The 20,309-nt window shown below is 30.7% G+C and overlaps 1 long non-coding RNA gene across 1 annotated transcript in view; it reads right to left on the bottom strand.

Annotated features, from left to right (window-relative positions):
* Positions 1-17,024: 17,024 nt before the first annotated feature.
* Positions 17,025-20,309, bottom strand: part of LOC149374114 (uncharacterized) — a 98,255-nt gene continuing 94,970 nt past the window's right edge. The window contains exon 3 of the long non-coding RNA XR_016293203.1: positions 17,025-17,102. This is a non-coding gene — a long non-coding RNA (uncharacterized LOC149374114). The remainder of the gene's footprint in view (positions 17,103-20,309) is intronic.

Here is a 20,309-nt window from a genome sequence, read left to right as displayed (position 1 = left end):
TTCTACAGCTACAGATATCATCGACATTTTGACCGAGTATATTAGGAAATGTCACTCAAAATACATCAGGATATTTTGGATCTTTATAAGTGAACTTTTTAGAATCAATAGTCTTAACATCATACGCTAGTAATATGAATACAGAAATCACCGAAATAAAACCTAAAAGGTTTGAAAATGAAGAAACGCCCTTATTACTAGTCAGAAATATAGTTAACCTTGATGCATCATCAAGGACAAGTATATTTTTTGAAAATGAACTGAGGGATACTGAAAAATTGTCAAGAAAAAATACACCACCACCAGTACATGACCCTACACAAAGTGAATTACGGCAAGAGCGGACCAAAATGAAAGTAAACTCAAATGCAGATACTGATTTAAACTCAGACGTGACAAATACTAAAACCTTCATTACACTTTAATTACTAAGTAAAGGTTTAATTGATACCTTTCTTAAAGACCAACCTAAAACTATAACAAGTAATGTTGATACGGTAACTTATCAAGCAATACAAAAGTGAACAAAGAAACACAACCAAAGCCTTCAAAAATATTTGGACATGTCTAACAACGATGATAAATCCAAATAAGCTGATACAAATTTTTGATCAGTAACTAAATTTTTTGATGGACATAAGCTGGATCCTGAAGTTCAAGACATATTAACCGAAGTGAATACCTATGACTCCAAAAATTTCGATAATTTTGTATTAGATAAAAGAATTGCAGATATATTAGGACATTCAACAGATTTCAAGCCTTTATTTAATAAAGATTAATTATGTAAAAAATATATAACGAGTGGAAAATTATCAACTACCAATTCTATTCACAAAAATACGTCCTTAAGGTCTAGAACACTGAAGTAAATAAATACTTCTGTTACTGCAGAAAACAGGTGGCTTAAGGCAGTAGACTTCAAATAAATAACAGAAAAAGTTCCAGATAATTTACATCAAAACTACAACAAGCGAAAAATTGCAGTGTAAATAAATCGAAGTTTTACACATGATTTCATACTACTATCGGACTTATACCTTTTCCAACCAATTAATCGATACAAACACGTATGTTGTTTGTAAGGTGTACGTAAGTCTTAGTGATAATAGCATTAGTACTGACAATTATAGAAACGGAAACAGAACTGAACTAATAGACAATGCAATTACCACCAGATTTTGCCTTTCATACAAAAGAGACTGTACTTTATTATATTAGCAAAGATTATCAACTAGTCAAATCTGTCTTCAGACTGTTGAGATCAATAGGTGCACTGGAGCCTAATTATTTGAAATGAAAGAAATCGGAAGTTGGTCAAGTATAAATAACACGTTATGGAGGTCATAATATACTATCAATCGTTATTAATAAGACATCGACCGATTTGATGACTTAAGAAAGTGTTATTTTTATAAGGGATTTAAAAACTTTTAAATTGTTCAGACGAAATCTAAAAACATCTTAAATCATAAAAAGGTGTGATCTTACAGATAAATTAGATCCTGAATTAATAACAGGAATATTATAAACAACGTTTGACAAAACACCTATACAAACTTATCGGAAAATAAAACAAGATTTTTATTGGCCAGGCATGAGAATTCATATTCTTAATGACGTCTAACAATGTAGTAACTGTGAGAAAAAAAGATTGAACAGATACAAACGAGAGAACTCCTAAAAACTAAAAAATTGCCATTTGCTAACCACATAGTTTCACTGAGCTGAGTATATAATATTAGTCCCTGTACCAGATTTGAGATCAAGTATGCTTGCTAATGCATTTGTACAAATATAATGTTAGCACATGGTGTGTCTACATCAATTTTATCAGACAGACATGCTACATTTATGTCTAATTCATTAGAACAACTCATGAGAACCTTAAGGACCAATAATCTAACTACATCAGCATATGATCCTCAAACAAACAGATCACTAGTGCTGCTTCAGCTATCTATATATAACTTACTGTGAAATTTATCATGACAGAGACAACTTGGCTAAATTTTTAGCTTTCACGTATAACATGAGTGTCCATGCAGCGACAAATTTCATGCCTTATGAGCTAGTACGTAGGAGGGTATCAAGGTTACCTTTAAAGATACCTGAAGATGAAAGGTTACAAGTCTATCCATTACATTTACAAAATCTTAGTAAGCGACTCCAAAAAATGTAAATTGCACCAGATAATCTGCAAACGAAAATGTAAATGCGAGCAAAAACAAGATACGATAAAAAAATTCAAGCTTCTTTATGTTAAACCAGGAGTAAAAACATTTGAAGAAGAAAACAATGTTTTATTTAAAAAAAAACCGATTGTGGAATCACATGAGAATACACAGATAGATCAAAACTAGTTTCCCAATAAAAAAATTCTCGAAAGAATTATATTCTACTTGTCTTTCAAAAAAGAACCACGATGAGGATAATAATGATCATCTCAATAACAATAGTACTTAAAGGTTGCGCAAATTCAAACTAAGCTAATCATGGCAACTGTATCATGGACATGAAAACAAAACCTGGAATAAACTAGCAAGGAATCAATGTTACAAAAATGAAAAGAGCTGACTGCGACATAGTGATGTAGCTTGATATCAATAAATTCATATTGGAACACACACCTACTTCAGGATTAAATAAAATTTTTTGATATTGTGTTGTACAGTTTTGTTATCCTAATTATACTAACGATATGAAAATCTTAAAGCAATACTTCTAAACATAATAAATACTGTGGAAAGCCTGGCAAAAGAAAACATTATTGCACCTTTTAGCATATAAATAATAAGAATGACACCATTTAGGGTTGTTTGAAGCATTGCTGTAGAACCTTTTGGCATGGTCACAGAAAACAATATTTATGTTATGAACACTTACATCAACAATTTACATGCTGATTAAAAGAAATATATTTAATTGTATGAACAAAGTAGCTATATTTTTGCAGCTGCATTCAAAAAACTATATAACACTACGAAATGCCATGAGCACATTCTTGCTAATGTAATAAGACACAACATGGTTATGTATGCTTGGCTATGGAACCATATTCCATGAGATTAAGTGTGAAATTCTTGTTTCTACTACGACTGAGAACAGAAGTATTGAGATACTGTTCAATCAAGTCGTGTGGGAGCGCGATGAGGCAAGTTTTAGGAAGCAGAGGAAGCCTTAGCGACCGCATTACTATTTACTTCAGATTTACATACTCGAATTTTTAAATATTGAGAAATAAGTATTTTTGTCGGTATGTTTGATTTATTTTTGTTTAATTTAGTGTCTTTCATCGTACTTCATATCTTCACCAAAAAAAATAGATTTAAAAGTCGTCAGGACAATGAAAACGAGACATGTGTATCTCAAAATGCTCAAAACAAGATTTTTTCAGGCTCAGTCTCTGAGAAATGGTCTTATCGTTAAGTAAGCTATAAACCAAATTTTTCCTGTGCATAATTGGAATAGGCGTGTTTTAAAAATCAAGCAGAGCTGCCAATGGTGTGATATTGGCTACAGGTACTTCCTGATTTCACAGTAGATAGTATGCAGTGTTGAAAATTCTCAGTAGCTAAGGTGGTAGAGCGCTTGCTTCCTGCCTGGAGGGCTCGGGTTCTAGACTCTGTTCTGTCACTACTTTCCGGGTTACTAGATGGTATTTTTAATATGATTTAATCACTAGGATATCATATAAATAGGCTACTGGTACATTACCGTGGCATGCAGATATGCAGTTAACAGGCAGAACTAACGATGAACGATGTCTCAGAAGAAGGGGGTATTGTAAATTGACTTTCTCATAGTAAAATTTTTCCCTAAATAATAAATAATACGAATAATAAAATACATTGTGGTGAATTCAAGTTAAATGTGTATACAGTTGCACTCATAAGCATGTAAAATGTACTTAGCAATTACAACAACGAGACATAAAATGAGGTGTTATTAAGGTAGGATCCCTATCGATGGCAAATTTTAAAAATAAATAAAAATTTAAATATCTATAATACTTTAATATCCTATTATCGTAACCCTAAATTTAGTGTGCCTTAAATGTTAATACATCAATTTCAGTATCTAAATTAAAATTTGTAATAAATAAATACATAATAGCAATAAATTTTATTATTTTTATAGATTTTTTTTTTTTTCTATTTAAAATGAATCGTGTAACACAGCTGTAACAGTCTGACTGATTCAATTAGAAACTATAACTATTTCCGAGAGTGCCCTAAATAATAAGCTGTAAACTTAAGCCTCATGTAACTCAGTAATTTGGGTAGAAAATAATCATACATGAATGATCAATTTTTTAGTAGTAGTAAAATAGGAAGTCATTCAATAAAAACACTTGTTTAAGTTATTTATACATCAATTTTAAGATTTTCGTACGTATTTCCGTTATAAATAATTTTATGTAAAACAAATCCTTGGGTAAAAAATAACTGTAGCTTAGAATATTTTTATTTTATTATTACATAAGAAAGATACAATGATTAAAGCTAGTTTAATAAATGACAAATTTAGAATTTTTAATGTGCATAATTGCTAAGTGTTTTATCTAAAAAATTTGTTAGAAGAAGTAATTAAATTTATATAGTTAGCCTAGAGAAAAATCGCTAAGAATGGTGAAATAAAGTAGTTCAATAAAAAAAAAAAAAAAAAATAGCACCTTACATAAAAATCCTAAGACTGTATTTTTTAAGACAATTCATTTTATTATACATCAACTGCTTGTAAAAATTAACTGCATTCAAGTACAGTTAAACATCTTTATATGAGCATATTTAAGTAGCAATTTAGTGGCGCTATTATAGATCACCATAGCTATGTTTTATAGACTTCATTTCTATCCAGTACTATTGAATATAAGCAAAATCTAATGATATTAAGTTTTTTAAATTAAACATTTGAAAATGGTGTTTTCCTAAGAAGTTATGATATCTCCTTAAAAATAGCTTTTAACGAAACTTAAATGTTTGGTAAGTTTGATTTATTGAGCTCATAATTCAATCGTAAGGAATGTCTGAACCTATACATACACTGGCAATAAATGGTGTTCTTTCTAATGAATCTGTAGCCTTAAAAAGTCCTAAGATCAAAATATAGAAGCGGTCAGAATTTTTCACGTTAATGAAATCAAACTAAGTTATATTGACTTTTGACTGGTACTTCATGCAAACCTGACAGCAAATACATTTATGCCTTTTTTTGTAGAGAGTATATGAAAATGTTAGTGCAAAAGGCCATATTACTTTGTTTGATTTTGTTAAAGTATGAGTACTAAACAGTATTATACTACGATTGTCATACAAAATGTATGCTGCAAAAAAAAAAAGTTGACCATTTTTGTACTTTAATTTTAGAACATCTTAAGGCTACAGATTTGTTAGAAAAAAACCTATTCATTGCCACTGTGTATAAATGTTGAAAAATTCCTTACAAAGTATTAACTTAACACATCAATCTTACCTAACATTTTAGTTTTGTTAATAGTAGTTTTCCTACGAGTTTGAAAAGTCTTTGTTTGCAAACCGAGAGGTTTGCTGCCCGAGCCGAAGGCGAGGTCCGTAACAAGGTTCGTAAAGGAGACTTTTCGAACGAGTATCGGAAAACTGCTTTTTTGCCCGAGGAAGTACCAGCCTCCGAAAACCACCTGAGGGCGAAAAAATCTATTTTTGAGGGGTTATTTTAACACCAAAAACAAAAAGTCAATGGATTTGTTTACTAGCTTAAGATTCATGGTTATTCTTGACACCTTTAAAAGAATAATTAAGCATTATCTGCCTTGATGAAGTAGGTCGATAAGAAAGAGTAAGGGGTCTGAGTTTTTTACCAATAATTAATAGGAGTACAGGAAAAACACACAAACAAACCTTTACTAGTGAACATAAGATCATCACACAGATACAGTATACCAATTAAGTAGGAGTTAATCATAACTAAACTATATAATATGAACCTTTAAAGGACACTTATGTCTTTCGTAACACTGTATACTTCATTCGAGAACTAAACTTTATCGAACAAGCATGGAAAGACAAGGAAATAAAAGTACAAAATGTAATGTATGTAATAGAGAATTCATGAACCCAAAAACCAAAGAAAAAACAAGCTCTTTTTCTAAATCAAACTTATTTCAATACGTAATATCATTCAAGCTATTATTATAATGGTAATAATAGCAATCCTTATCAGCAAATCATGAGGTGATTTCAAGAAGACTATAAAACATGGTTTCTTAGAAAAATTTATAAATTGCATCATCAATACACTGAACACGGAACCCCAAGTTATTATAAATAAAAAACTAAAAGACCACGAATAACTTAAGCCTTATGTGAAAACTTGAAAGGAGCTGAAAATACCTAAATCACCCAAAACTAGATCTATAATAAAGACACATAGTTTTATACGTCTACGTTATACACATAAAAAGTTGGAACAAGATTCATAAATTATTAGTAATCTGATATTATTTTTCTTCTAGGATTTACGATGAATCCAAGCTATGGAGTAACAATCAAGTCTAAGGTCAACGTACATTATCCTTTGTATAAAGTTGTTGAACAATTAGAGAATTAAGGAAACATTAAGGACAGGCATTTACATAGTTATACACATCGAACCATAAATACCATTTACGATAGTGATTATTTTACTAAGAAACCTGATAAAATACTGAATAAAGCAGAAAAGGTTCAGACACCTTTTACTTTTAAGATTAAATCCACCGTTCGTCAAGCAGGAAAGATTCGTCCACTAACATTGCCAAAAAGCGACAGTTATACTAAACATTTATTAAAAATGATTTATTTATCTTCTACCTAGGGACATAGGTGAAAAGAAAAGGAAAAAATATTTCTTGAACTATTTGTCTTAACTTGGTACCTTAGACTACTCTTGTTATGCTGTTAATGATTAGTTGTAAAGATTATTTCATGTATATGTCAAATACATGGATCCTGAAAGCGCTATTCTAGCGTTGCAAAACGGTTCACCCCAGTATCGCACGAGATACGCTGAACCAACGAAAAGAAGTGCAAAATACAGACTGAACAAAAAATTGTTTTACCCTTCATGTCAACAACAAGTTGAGTTAACGGCATATTAACGACATGTCATTTCATTAGGAAGGCAGCGATTTACACAATGTTAAGAAACGAAGCCTTCGCCAAAACTATTTAATTACAAGGAAAAATAAATAGTAGCTGAAAATGAACCCAATATTTAAACCGTATTATTAAACAAGCTTATTTAACGTCAAAAAAATACATCACTTAGTTCTCAGATTGTAACTTTAAGATTCGTAAAACCAATAAGCAAATTTATGTTAAGTCAAGTATTACCGTCACGTATTCAAACTGTATTAGCAAATACAGTCATCACATAATGCTTTTTTTCTCTTAATTGCACTTCATTGTCTAGTCTTATTTTCAAGATCTATAAAAGTTAATGTATGTTTTTAGGTTTCACGTATTAAAAAAAAAAAAGAAAAACCAGGTGTGAGCCTCAGGACTCCTAGCAGAAATAGAACTATAATTGTAAATGTTATTAAACTTAGTATAGCAGAAACTGAGAAAATTATATTACACCTAATTTCAAATGGTCTTCAAGAATCTGATATCAAAAAAGTAAAAATTTTATTATTATTACGTTCTCGAGCACCCGCGTGTGTTAAATACATTTGCTTATGTTACACATGATTTGAAAATTCTAAGTAGTTTCATGTTTTCTCTGACATACGTACGAATTGTTGTTAATGTAATACAGAACGCAACCAAAATTTTTACCATAGTGCCCTGAAAAAAGGTATATTTGTCCTATTACGTGGACAAAAATTCCTTTTATTTAAAATTACTATTCATGCATTTGATATGACGTCATATATGATGAATTGACGTTGGAATTTTTGTATCCAACAAAAAAAAATTTTTTCAAATTTTGTCTACCATAAAAGTAAAATAATTCATTCTAGCTGATTGAGATTAAGGAAAATAATAGACATATAGCTATTTTTTTGTTTTCAAAGGTAAGATTCTCGTATTATTCATATTTAATACTTTATGCATGTTTTTTTACATACATGTATACGTATGAACATGTATGTAATGTACAAAATACATGCATATACTTTGCCTCTGGTATAGGTATGGCTGTTATTTTTTTCTTCTTTTCTTTTTTCTTCATACCTACCTACACTTCAGCTAAAGCAAGCGCATCGGTTTAGTGTTTAGTGGTAGCGTGTAGCAAATAACATACGAACAATCCTACAATATATATATGCACATATATAGGTGTAGTACAAGCGTGAGGAAAAAGAAGTAAATGGCGTACATGCGAGAGAAAAAGAGACGGAACATGGTAGACAGTGACGCATGCTGCGAAAGAAAGAGATGGAGTGGGAGGAAGTGTATAAGAGAGGAGATTGAGGAGAGGGCTTGGGCCGAAGGGTGTGCGGCTATGTTTTTCCGTAACGCATTTCCCCTTACGCGAATGTTCATGGTCCAACATAAGAAGTTTCACTTGAAAAACTTTGGAGGTTAAAGATTACAACGCATATTGTATTTTATTACAGCTATATTGCTTAATATAACATTTTTGTAACATTAAGCTTAGCATGTATTAGCATAATTCATTTCGTTGTATTGTGAATCAACAAATATTTTGATATAGCATGATAAGTAATGATTGTATCCATCCTTGTATTCTCTGCGCATTATTCAACTAATTCACAAACATAATTTTATTTTCATGCTTACATTCTACACCTGCGAATAATTACAATCATTAACAGCACGAAAAATACTACAACAGTACTCATACATAAACATGCACCACTTAATAGTCATTATAACACAAATTTTACTTACGCTTATAAATTACATAAAATGACGAGAATAATACAAACCATCGTTAATAAACGTTGCCTTAAACTTACTATCAAGGGACCTATAAACAAACCAAAACAAATAGAGCTGCTACACTGATACGGCACAGTACACGTCTTACAAGGGCAGCTCTCTGTTGCTCGATGCACAGGTGTTCAACATCAAATTAGTATTACAAACATTAACTATGTAGAATTTATATATTCGCGCACTAGCAATTAACTTTAGTATTTTGTAACCAATAGCGTGCGTACGATGGTCCTGCTTGACCACCAATCATAGCTCTCTACGTTTAAGTTACTTTGGCTCCTCACGACTGCTCGCCTGTGAGCATTTAGTCAGTCCGCACTGATTACTCATCCAGTGAACCACAGTGTGGTCACTGTGTACACTAACAAAGTAGACATTTCCTCGAGTAAATAATTTTAAATAGAAAAAGAAAATGTCTTGTTTAATTTACTCGCGTGACTCAAACAACATCATTTCTAGTTAATTATATTAGTAAAATAACTGTTCTTCAACTTCGTTCAATATACTTAAACTAGCGCACATAAAACGTAATTTTGTTATTTACCACAGTTTTTCAATTTTTTTTTCTCATCAAGTGTTGTAATTTCTGCTGTTAACATACTTTATTATTAGTTATATATAAAAAGGTGTGAGTGTTAATCTTTTAATAAAACCAAGCAATTTGGCTCCCACTCTTTTCCCTCGCAACCGGTTAATCAAATCATACAGTCCACAATCATTGGGGTTTCAACCCCAAACAACAGGCTATTAGACCATACATTACGCACGAGCATAGGCTGCTGTTGCAGTTTAATTATTTATGATGGGATCCCCATTCATTCCAATTAATACCATAAGAAATAAGATACCAATATTGGTACCTTCAAAAGCGTTTGTAAATGAAACACCCTGCAATGTGCCTATGATAGAATAAACGTCAGTTAAGCTGCAGCTGCCTATATCTTACGTTGAGCTGTAATGCACACTTGAATGCATTAAAAGAAAAAAAAACAAACGACAAAGATAAAAACTGAAAAGAAAGAATCAAACTTTTCTGTATACGAAAGTATAAAGATACCTTAACTCACATACCTACCATCAAACCTAATGTAATAATTTTGTCATCCAATGCTCAAATCATGAACCCAATACAAATTATATTTCCATTTTAGGATAAGTTTCCAGCACTAAATATATTTTTGTGTCATTTAGTTTTTAACATTGTTTTTATCACACTAAGAGATTAAAGTTGGTTAGTTAACAACATTATGTTAAATAACTAGACTTACACATTCACCAAGGATCGCCATAGTTTTGATAAAGGGAGGCTGTTAAGTGAGGACTTGCATAAATAGAAAGATTTTCTATTTTCTTCTGTTTTATACGATATTTATTCCTTCTTTCAATGATAAAATTTTAAGACTTTTAAAGGAGTCATACTTAACAAAAGTTGTCACCTACTAAAGCTATATACTTTCTGGCTCTCAGAAGCGTCAAGTGACGACCTCGAAGAGCGGCTAAGCCTAAACACGTAAAGTCAGCAAGTATCCAACTCATAGTATGTGTGACAAAGAAGTTTTTACTAAAACTCCGGGCCAGGTGCATTTTTTTGCAAGGCGTTTGAGTTAGTAGCTTTCCACCACTCATCGAGTGTAAACTAATTATTTTCTGTTATCTTTTGTCACAGGTGCCTCTAACCGGTTTTTTATACGTGGCCCAATAATGTATGCAGTAAAATCTAAGTAACGATATGTGTAGAGATACAAGTTTCTATTAATTATTAAGGGAGCTTATAATCTACATGCCAGAATAAAATAAGGTAAATCCATTCAATATTCCCCAATACGTACCCACAAGCATTGTCCCTCTCGTTCTTTCTCAAATACTAAGCGAACTAGTAGCTAAACTATCTGCTGGTCCCGAAGCCTGTAAAGGAGCATAAGGCTACATTCTACAACCTTTAGCTTCAAACTAAAGGTAAGATGAATTGACAGTAACAGTTGGTTTATTTAAATTTTATCAGTGCCCTATCGAAGAAATTGGAAATTCAAGGTGATCAGTGATCCGTTGGGGGCGAGATGTGAGAAATAAATAAACACAACTAAAGTGTATTTGTATTATTTCTCTTACTTTGTTTTATTAATGCGCAACGTTTTGCAGACATATGTGTTAGCTTCATCAGGCTACAAAATTAAAAATCAAAAATTATACAATAAGCGATTTGATAGACTCACACATAAAAATACAATAAATTCACAGTATAAATTATTACCGCAGGCACGCGAGAATTCGTAAGTGTATTGACTTACTCGTCACCTGTCGAACTATTGACTGATAATAAATTGTACAACACGCCAGCGCTTATATAGGCGACGGTAAAGGGCGATGAACTCGATCGGGACATTTAAACTTTCTCAGTAAAGGAAGGTACGCTCAATTAAAGAAAAGCACGTCTTCCTTTCTATTGATGTTATGTTTGTCGAGTTGATTATAAAGCATTTTAGAAATAGTTTTTTTTTTGTAATTGGCTTCTTTGTCAAGGATTTTGACGTTATCTCAATCAAATTCGTAGTTATAATTAATTTGATGTGCGCAAACGACTGAATCAGAATTTTTATTTTTAATGTGTTCACTAATGCGGACTTCAGCAGCTCTCTTTGTCTCACGCACATATGACGCAGGTTAATTTTTACAGTAAAATTTATACACTACATTTGTCTGTTTATGTTTTTCTGTTTTATCTTTTTCTAAACAGACTTCGTGGTTAAGTTTTTCGTTGATAAGAGGGTAGGGGTGAATATTGTAAGGTCTTAACATGGTTGAGATTTTTTCAAAATTATTGTATATGTATGGTATACCAATTTTGACAAAGGGTAAGTGTTTATGGTGCTTTTGTTGTGATTCTTATATTTGTGTCTTTTTAATCTAACCTTTATATTTTTGTTGATAAAGTTCAAAGGATAATTATTTTTTGTCAAAAGATTTTTTACTCTGGCAATATCCACACCATAAAAACATGTACTGAAAAGTAAGATCGTTCTATCAACTAAATTGAACACAATATTTCTTTTGTAGCTAACTGGATAACGAGAAACATAATTTAAGATGCGCACAGAAGAAGTAGGTTTTTCAAATCAGTCAAATTTAAAATGATTCAAATTTTTGATTATGGTCAAGTCTAAAAAGTTAAGTTTATTGTCAATCTCCATTTTATATGTGAACTGTAGTTTAGGACAATACGAATTACAGACTTTTACTATTTAGTCAATGTGGTCAACGTTAACAAAAAGTAATACATCATCTACGTAACGAAAATGAAAGGATGGAGTAATGTTGTAATTATTATTTAAAATAGAGAGACAGTCATTTTCCAGGTCATCCATTACAAGGTCAGCAAACAAAGGTGAAATGGGTGAGCCCATTGGCGTGCCGAAAATTTGTTGGTAGAAATTGTTGTCAAAAGTAAAAGAAGTGTTATTAAATAAAAATTATGTATATTGTCGAATATCTTTAACAGGGATTCAACATTTATTTATTATAGTCAATGTACGTCGATCGATGCTCCTCAGTACTAACTCGAAAGAAATGTTAGTGAATAGGAAGCTGACATCAAAAACATTATTCTGTAGTTAACAGTGGGTTATGTTTTTTTAGTTTATTTTTTAATTCGAAGCTGTTATTGATGTGTGATTTTGGAACATTAACTGCATTATTCGAGCGTATCTTCCTTTACTGACAAAAGTTTAAATGTCCCGATCGAGTTCATCGCCCTTTACCGTCGCCTATATAAGCGCTGGCGTGTTGTACAATTTATTATCAGTCAATTGTTCGACAGGTGACGAGTAAGTCAATACACTTACGAATTCTCGCGTGCCTGCGGTAATAATTTACATTGTGAATTTATTATATGTTTGTGTGTGAGTCTACCAAATCGCTTATTGTATAATTTTTGATTTTTAGTTTTGTAGCCTGATGAAGCTGACACATATGTCAGCAAAACATTGCGCATTAATTAAACAAAGTAAGAGAAAAAATATGAATACACTCCAGTTGTGTTTATTTATTTCTCACATCTCGCCTCCAACGGATCACTGATCACCTTGAATTTCCGACAGTAACAGTTATTTAACGATCTTACCAGTGATAGAAACTACAAATCATTATTACGATTGTGAGATTTTGATGTTAAAAGTTACCTTGTTAGTAATTTTAAACTTTAATTTTTTTAACGCATAAAAGTAAACTTGTCACAAAAACAAGACTATCATGAATTTACAATTAAGTTTATTCATAAGAGAATCTTTTATTTGGATTGGAAAAGTTATAACCTTTTTAAAATCATCTTATAAGTAACATTGTGGGGTTTGAAAATTTCATCTCTCTACTGAGATAAAATTTTTGAAAAATTAGTAAATGTATTCGTGAACAGAAAATAAACAACCAATGTTACTTTCACTGAGAAACGCTTTAATTAATCATGTGATTAGTACATAGTATATTTTATGATATTTGTTTCCTCTTAAAATTGTTTATCCAGCAGGGGAGAGCTACGAAGTCAGTTGATAATGCAGATGATGTTTCTGTAGCTACATTACAATTTACTTTAAAATTTTATCCTTGAATTTTGTAAGGGTGACATAAAACTTTTTTTATCTGACTGTCTCAAAAGTTTCAGCTTAACAAAGCCACTTGTCACCTTTTTCAAACATTGGTACTCATTTTACTGATGTCGATTTTTCACCTGACATTTTTCTAACGCAAATTTTTGACATGCAATATTTTGGTCAAGCATTTTTTTAAACGCTAGTCTCAACATTATCAAAAGCAGTCAAAGCAGCATCAGAAAAGCATAGAATTCATAGTCTTAGACCTTAGAAATTCATTATTCAGTCATCAACCGAATATCACAAATATTTTTTTTTGCTGTCCTTACAGCAGAACACATGTTTTTACGGTAAATTCGTAATTTTGTTAGTAATAGTCGGTTTAGAGTTAGTTACCTAGACAAAACCCACTGTCAGTACTTCCCCTAGAGTTTGTAGCTCTGTTTTTTCTTGTTCCTCCATAGAATTAGTTACAGAGTTGGCACACAGTCTGTAGGTCACAATGTTGCTTATAATTCTGTAATGACTGACATCAAAATGCAAGCTTTTACTAGTTCATTTCATAGCAAAGCAAATAAAATAGATTTTTTTGCTGAATATGTAAGATTGTCACATAAAAAAGTGACCTTAAAATATCATCATAATATAGAGAAATAGAGATTTACGAATTAGAATTCAAAAAATATATCTATAAGGTATATTAATGAAATAATAATAATTAAAATGATAACACAAGTCATAATAACAATAATTTCCATAGTGACTTACCACAATTGAAAGTATGCTTGAATGTTTTAATTTGTGTTAAAGAAAAATACTTTTTTTTTGTTATAAATAAATTATTTTTCAACGATTTCATGTAACTGTAACTATTATGTAAGTTTAGTTTAATTACTCAGAATCGTATCCTGCAGCTTCATAACGTGCAGGAAGAAAAAACAGCAACAGCAAGCTGTAAAAAGTTGTAAACGTTGATTATACAGGTCCTCAAATTATATATGTATAGCTGCAAATATGCGCAATCTAAATATTATTTCAAGCTACCTCATGTTGAAAAAAAAAACCATCAATTTACTACATGGATCTCAAAATATCATTAGTTTAGAAGCGCGTTTTCATTTTGAACGTAGCTGGTTAGGAGACTCCGGAGCCATGATGGAAAGCAGGGGCATGGCCATTGCAGTGGCTCAGCAAATTGCCGCACCCACGGAAAATCGCTGTTTATTGAGATCGATTTTTTGCATACGTCTAAGATCTTAAACGGAACGGCGTTCTGACTGGTTAGAGATTAACTCTCGTCGAGTACAATATCATTTGAAAAATTGCAGTACGTTGAAAAACTAGCCACGTCCATTTTTTTACGAAAAGACCATTTTTTGCTCCTTGCAGCGGTTTGCAAAAAGTTTACAACTGATTTTTTTTTAATTTGGTGTAGATGTTAAGGAGAATAGTAAATACTTTTTATTTTATTTTTAGGTCTTAATATTTCAAGAAAAGTGAGTTACATATTTGTAAAAAATCATCTAACGTAGCACTTTTTTGCAAATTGTTAAAAAATGACTGAACTGACTTTATCCCACCGGAGCTTACTTTTTTTATTTTGAAATTACTCACCTTTTTTACTTCTTTAATTTTTTTCTGACTCTCCAGTTTTTTCTGGACATAAAAAACCATTTTTGGCTCTTGTTACAATTTTTTTGGGATTAGCTGAAACGACTTGGAGTCTGAAACTGTAAAGACTTGTTCTGAAACCGCTTTACTGTTGCCTAGATTTTTTCCGCTCTAAAAGCCATTCTTTTAAATCGAAAATATTAGTCTATTCCACTATAAAACTTGCTGAATTATTTGGTTGAAGGAACTTGTTTATCAATTACTATTAATTAAAAAAAAAAGAATTTTCAACTTTTGTTACCACTTCTTTAAGCTTAGTGAGTATTACTGATCTTTGTTCAAAGATGTTGTCAGCATGATTTAGAACACAGCAAGAATTATTTGTTTTTTCTGCCATTATTAACTTTTACTTTTATTCTTGAAAGCCGTCAATATATAAAAGCTAAATGAAAATCAATCATCAATTTAATTTTTGTGTTTATAAATTCATAAAAATAATTATTTAAAAATGGTAGCAATAAATTAAAAAATCGTAGATGTGATTAAAAAGTATGACCAGCAAAAACAAACAGGATCTTACCTGCTTATCTATGTTGTCGTGTGCAAGCATGGCTTAAATGTAACGTATAAGCCACGAAGTGGGCTTGGGTAAACCATACTCATACTACATAGAGAGATAAAAAAGGAGAAGGGAAACTAAGGTAAGGATTACTTTAAGCTGTGTTCTAATTGCGCCAGTCTATAGCTTGCGAGTCTCTAGAATACTGGACTCTGCTTTGAGAGGATTGCTGTCTCATCTGGTATCATGGCACAAAATGTGCTTATAGTAGAATTAGCATAAAATTAGCAATTCTTCTTATTCATATCATCAAGTTCAATTTTTCTTACGTTTTCACTTAAGCGTTCAACTGTAGGTGTACCTTTTAAAAAATTATTTTGGTAGTTGAAGAGGGACCTTGGAAAAAACTTAGAATGGACAAATTATCATTTCACTATAACCTCTAAAAATATATCCATTCTCTGACCACAATGTGGCTGCACAGTAGTGTAGGATATTAAAATTTTTTTAAATGAAGAGACACGTAAGAGTGATTCTTTATTTATCTTTGAAAATGCGCTTAACACAAGTACAGAAAAAAATTATTTAAAGTCATTATTTTTATTACTACGTGTGTCATTCGCACTAAGAACTTTTGAGTTTCCTGGCTCAATATTTGCCTAAAACTCTTAGAAGCTTATAAAACAATACATTTATCCTTTATTTTAAAACTCCGAGTTAAAAAAAAACCCATATGAATCTTATATATATAGAACACCATGAGTACAAACTTAAAAATTCTATACCTTGTAGAAAACCTTCTACCACTTTTGTTTCTTTTTTTTTTTTTTATTATCTGTTGCATTATCATAATTTATTTGCGTATTTCGTACAATAAGGTTGCCACATAACCAACAAAATAACTAACAAAATAGTGCTAAGTTCGATATATTAGTAGTATTATTGTGTGCAGATAGTATTTTTTTAATTAGTCTAATAGAAAGTTATTTCTCATACTACTGTACAGTTTTACTTGTGGTATTAGAAATATTTAAGAGAATGGGTAGCTTGTTTTTGTTTTAACTACGTCTTAAGCTTTGATAAAAAGGTTTATGATATTAAGTGATTATTATACTTTAAGTATATTTAAAAGTAAAATTTCATAAATCTCATTATTGAACTATACAAAATACTAGGTTTTCTTTATTAATAAATTCTAAATAGTAAAACTGTAGAGATAAATATTTTTAAACGTCTAACGCAACAAAAGCTATAATAATATTTATATTTCTTATTCAAATATCTTAGACATCATAAACAAAAATAAAAGTGTTTTTACTTACAATAAAAAATCTTGCTCCCAACATGGATTTATTCCCTTTGCAGTCATTGTTGTAGATTTTACGTTCTGCAATTTTAAGGTGACGTAAGAATCGATTTGTTGTGCTAAAAAAAAAGAATTGAACTATAAGTTCCTAATGATACGTACAATCATGTCATAAATGCAGAAAACTACGATATGTTTATGTTGTGTTTATGTACAATTCAACAAATCTGACGCTTTGTATAAAACATCTATCATTTATCATATAGTAAAGAAAGTTATGAAATAATGTAAGAAACTCAAGAAATTACCGATAATGTGAAAAACCATCAACTTCTGCACCTTGTTGCAGGGTATTTAACGAAATACATGCCAAAAAACTTAGTAAAAAGAAGCAGCATTCTTAATTTCTTAATGTCAAACATTTCGTCAAACCGTATCAACCTCTTTGAAGACAGTTATGCACAGCACCTTCCTGACCACTTTGCGACGATAACATGGTTGTGTATCAACTAACAAATACAATTTATCATATAACAAAAAAACGTCAAGAGCTGATATAAGAATCGTCAGCACTATTATTATTAATATTTACGGTCATATTGAAAAATCAACTAATCATGACCACCAGGTACTAAATGTCAGAAGTAAAAGTTCTAAAGATTTTTTATATAGTTTCTTACTCTATGTTATAATATAAAACATTTTATTTGTAGTTCAATATACAGCTATATTATCATTAAGAAAAAGTCTAGAAGGCACTCCTTGTAACAGTCTTCTAAAAGGTTGACATGGTTAAACAAAATGTCAGACACTAAAAAATAAAAAGGCTGCTTCCTGTTGACCAAATATGTTCGCACTTATTTGATTTATATAAAAAGCTATTAATTACATAAAAATATTATGTTTTATATAAAATAAAATGTTATAAAATTATTAAATAACATATAAGTCGATTTAAGTGAATTTATTCTTTATCATAAATACCTAGAACATACAAATACTAAATTATGGGATTCAAAAGTTCTGCAATAAGAGCTTAATGACTAGAAACGTTAACAACTTTCATATGTCATTTATCTGCATCTCATAAGCAAATCACTAGTCCAAACTTCTACACTATTTAACAGTAAAGTGTGTTTTACTTAAAAATTATTTACACTTAAACACTTGCATAAAAAAAAACTAACAAAAAACAAAATAATGCAAAACATTTAGTATGGTTCTACCAGCCTTCCTGCTCCAATATATACACACCAATGGTATGTTAATACATATCAAATGCCGGAAACTTATTATGCAATACAAGCATCTAGGGCTAAAATAAATGGCATAGCTACGCTAATAAACCCCGCTTATAATCTAGGACAAAACATGCTTAAATCCCCTAACTAATTTCGCTTTTAAACAAAGTCGTGGCAAATACTGGGCCGCAACCAATAGAGACCGTATTTATCACCATTGAAACGAAAATTTCTTAATGTCGTCATCAGCATCATCATTATCACCATTGACATCATACTCTTTATCAACATTATTATGTTAGTCATCGGCATCGATATCATCATTATTATCATCAACATTATCAACAACATCTTCATCATCATCATCATCATCATCGTCATCATTATTATCGTCTTCAATATTGTTATTTGCAACAACATCATCATCATGAGCACCAATCATTATTATAATCACTACATCATCATTATTGTTGTAATCATCATGATTATCATCTTCACGATTGCTATAATCATCATCATTATCATCATTATTATTATAATCATGATTGTTATCATCTTCATCATTATCATGAACATCATTACTATCATTGACCTTCACATCACCATACTAATCATTATCATCATCAGTTTTAACCTAATCAACAACATTCTTATCTTTATTATCAACGATATCACTAACCTCGTTATCATCATCAAATTCAATACCATCGCGATAATCATTATTATTATCAACATTAACATCGTCAAAGTCATCATCGTCATCATCACTATTATCAACATAATCCCAATTCTCATAATTATTATGCTGGTCATGATAATTATCCTCCAAATTATGATCATAATCATCATCATCATCGACGATAACATAATCTTTATTATCAACATCTACATTATTGACATTATCACTATCGTCATCACCAGCATTATCATCATCAACATCATCACTATTATAATAATCATCTATATCAACATATCAACAGCGTCATTATCATCCTATGACCAGTGATGATCATCAATATATTATCATCATTATCAACATCATCAATAACATTATTGTCTTTATCATCGTCATTTGAATCATCATCGTCTTTAAAATCATCGTTTTTAAAATGTTAATGATTGCCATCATCATCATTACCATCATCATCATCATCATTATCATTATCATTATTTTCATCATCATCTTTATACTCAACATCATCATCATTATTTTTGATATTATCGTTATCGCCGTCGTCATCATCATCAAAATCATTATCATCATTATTATTATTATCACCGTTGTTATCATTATAATTGTCATCATGATCATTGTCAACCTTATCATTAGCATTATAAGTGTCATCATTGACATTATCATAATTTTTTATACTTATTACGCTTGTCACGATCAAAATTCTCAAAATCATGATCATTATTATAGTCAGCATCATTATCCTTATCGGCTTTATTATCGTTATTATCATGAATATCATCATACTCCTTATTATCATTATCATCATTATTACCAAAATAATCATTATTTTTAACATCATTGTTCATATTATTAATGTAATTATTATGTTTAACACAATGGTTGTTATTTTTGACATAATTATTATTTCTTTTATTATTATCAGCAGTATCATTATTTAATCAATACCGTTATTATTCTCGTTATGTTAATCGTCATTATGAACATGAGAATCATCATTATCGTCATCATCATTATCATCTTTAATATTTCTATCTACATTTTTAACATTATCATCATCCTTATCTTTATTGTTTTTGACATTATTGATATTATTCTTATTTTTTTAGCATCATTATTACGTTATTATCATTTTTTCCGAGGTCATCTAGAATGCCTTCATGCACGACAGAAGGGTGTAAGAACCCTCTCCTGTATAGAACTTTTTATGACCATACCCAATAAACTGGCAAGACCTTTTTCCTCGGACACATGGGTCGAAATCTGCTCTCGCATTTACACTTTAAGCCAGGGCCACAGAGGCTTAGCCCCTGGTTCGGGCTTCCTTTAGTACTTCGTTACCAACTTGTCTTGTAACTCTTGCGTCCTCTAGGGTATTTTCTAGTTTCCAT

Source organism: Copidosoma floridanum, unplaced genomic scaffold, assembly GCF_036245765.1.
Source record: "Copidosoma floridanum isolate Cflo_tuat_1 unplaced genomic scaffold, Cflo_Japanese_pri ptg000021l, whole genome shotgun sequence".
NCBI classification, from domain to species: domain Eukaryota; kingdom Metazoa; phylum Arthropoda; class Insecta; order Hymenoptera; family Encyrtidae; genus Copidosoma; species Copidosoma floridanum.
This window is presented reverse-complemented; position numbering and strand designations above follow the sequence as displayed.